This window comes from Octodon degus, unplaced genomic scaffold (assembly GCF_000260255.1).
Source record: "Octodon degus isolate 3935 unplaced genomic scaffold, OctDeg1.0 scaffold00055, whole genome shotgun sequence".
Taxonomy (NCBI): Eukaryota; Metazoa; Chordata; class Mammalia; order Rodentia; family Octodontidae; genus Octodon; species Octodon degus.
The window spans coordinates 3,541,116-3,543,884 of NW_004524631.1; the positions used below are offsets into that span (position 1 = coordinate 3,541,116).

A 2,769-nucleotide genomic window follows, 5' to 3' on the forward strand; every position below is an offset into this window, starting at 1 on the left:
AAAAAAAAAAAAAAAAGAAAAAGAAAGCAAGAGAGACAACATTAGTAAGAACTTGTTTTCTTTTTTTGTCTACCCTTCCCAGGCTAGCTATGAATTTATCATCCTGTCTCAGTCTCTCAGTTGCTGGGTATGAGAGCACAGTAATTCAGCCTTAGATTACAGTGTTAGACAACAAGGGTTCAAATCCTAGATGAATGACTTCAAGAAAGTAATCTCTGTGCAAAGTATTTTCATACCTGTTAAATGTGACCAATAATAACATCAGCAAGAACTCAACAGTTGTGGTAGCATTCAATAGACAGCTACTATATTGAAAAGAAAAACATCTTGTATGCATGAAAAAAGAAAGAAAATAGAACTTCAGTGATATGTAGGTGATATGACTATTTTTTCATTCATCTTTTCCTCCTGACTTTACAAACACCTAACAGAATGACTGCTTTCCTAACAGAAAGGAACATAAACTTCACAATTTTTAAATGTGAGAAAAATCTGAAATCAGTTACAAAAAAAAAACAAAAAACAAAAACTAGAAGTCTTTGTAATCCAACTTTTCGGAAGCAACTTAAGAATTATGTTACATATGAGAAAACTAAAAGGTCATGTCCATTTTTCAAAGCTCCACTGAATCCGAAAAAAATGACCTGGAATTAAGATTATGATCTTGTACACATAAACATATAACATTGTGTATATACTCTAAATCACTGATACAAATTCAGATTGATCGACAATCAGTGGCAGAACACCAACAGAAAAAAACAACTTTTCTCCCTACTTTCTTTGTGCTTCTCAGTAATTCTTAATCGAATAAATATATTCCAAAAAATATATTTTCAGTGGCGGCGCCATTAAAGCGAGGAGGCCACCAGAGTAGGCCTGTTTTCTGTTGTTTTCTAGCATAGCTGGGGAGTGAGCATGAGCCCGCAGGAGCGGGAGGCGAGGGGGCAGGCCAGGGACAGGCAGGAGCCTCAGGATTCCTGCGCTGCTACTTGGGGGTCCTCTCAGCGGCGGTGGGTGGCTCGGCGGGCCAGCAGGAGGGCGCCCTGGCAGCAGCCAGTGGTGGAGCCAGGGCCGGGGCGGAATGCTGGCCAGAGGCCAGGAGGACGGCAGCTCTGAGTCCAAAGGCGCCAAGATCGACACCTGCAAGAACCAAGAGGACAATGGCCTCCCCACGACACATTGAAGCAGGACAGCACAGCAGGAAGAATAGAAAATGTTTTGCGGTTTTTTTTCACAATTTTATTGAGACAAATAGCAATAAGACAGTTTCAAATCAAATTGGCAGGACAGTTTCAATAACTAACACATTGCATACCTTCTTCCTAGTGATTATCTGCTGTACAAGATGCAGACATGATATCCTATTTACAAACAGTATTACAACAAATCCCTCTATTCATTGAGAGTATGTAACTATATATCTATCCTAATCATTCTGAATACACAGATACAAAATGGACATTCATCTATATCCCCTTTTTTTTATAGGAGGACTTAGTTGGGACACGACAAAGGAAGATCTGAAGGACAACTTTTCCAAATTTGGTGAAATTGTAGACTGTACTCTCAAGTTAGATCCTAGCACAGGGCAGTCAAGGAGTTTTGGCTCTGAGCTATTTAAAGAGTCTGAGCATAGAAAAGGTCGTGGATCAGAAAGAACATAAAGTGAATGGGAAGGTGAGGGATATTAAAAGGGCCAAAGCCATGAAAACAAAAGGGCCTGTTAAAAAAAAATTTGTGGGTGGCCTTTCTCCAAATACACCTGAAGAAAAAGTAAGGGAGTATTTTGGTGGTGTTGGTAAGGTGATTCTTAATCGAATAAAGGTTATAACTGCACCAAAGCTCTACAACAAAGGTCAGAAGATAGTGCTATACAAAATGACAAGAGGAACTTCTGCCACGCCTTGGGCCCTCCATATCTGACCAACCCCAGGCCCTGCGAGTGTCGGGGAGAGCTTCTGTTTTGTCCTGCGCCTGCCCGCCCGCCCGCCGCTCCAAGCCCAGGCCCGCCATGTAAGAGGCCTTTGCCCTTGTTATCCGGACCTCCCCCACCTGGACCTCCCCCGCCTGGCCAGACCCAGCACAGCCCGCCATCTGAGTAAAAACTTCTGCTGCGCTCTTGGGAGTCCTGCAGACACACCAAAACACAACACTGTTCAGTGTGTGGGAGAGCTTCTGGGCTCTCTCACCCCTGCTCCTCATACCCCTCCAGACCCAGCATACAGGCTTGAGGTAAAACCTTGCAGCTAAAGTCCCTGCAGTGAGAGTAGGGTCAAAACCACACAGCTAATCCAGGAACAGAGGTGTACAGCAGGCCCATCTCCAAGGGCAACAACAGTAAGGAGCTGGGCACAGTAGCCTAACCCAAGCCAGGCACAACTGCATAAACTAGAACTTGGAATATCAGTACCTGAATTTCATTAAGTGATAACATAACTACACCAAAGCTCTACACCAAAGGTCAGAGGTCAGTGTTAAATGAAATGATAAAGACAAGGAGCAAAATGCAATCTAAGGTTTCAAACCCACCCATAACAAGTGCAGAGGACACTAGTTCAGCTGAAATAAATGAATCAATAGCGTCAGAAGTAAATAAACAACAGCACAAAGATATAGAGGAACTCAGAGCAGAATTAATTTCTGGAATAAAAAAAGAAGAAAACTCTGAATTTATAGCAGTTGAACTTAAGAATCAAATGCAGAAACATATGGAGGAAACACAATGCCCAACCAGAACAAATGCAGTGGACACTAGCTTAGCTGAAA

At 42.5% G+C, this 2,769-nt stretch overlaps 1 protein-coding gene and 1 pseudogene across 1 annotated transcript in view; one reads left to right on the top strand and one right to left on the bottom strand.

Moving 5' to 3' along the window:
• Ect2 (epithelial cell transforming 2) overlaps positions 1-2,769 on the bottom strand; it is a 103,101-nt gene that overhangs the window by 60,897 nt on the left and 39,435 nt on the right. The window lies entirely within an intron of this gene.
• LOC111817328 overlaps positions 191-2,769 on the top strand; it is a 16,162-nt pseudogene continuing 13,583 nt past the window's right edge.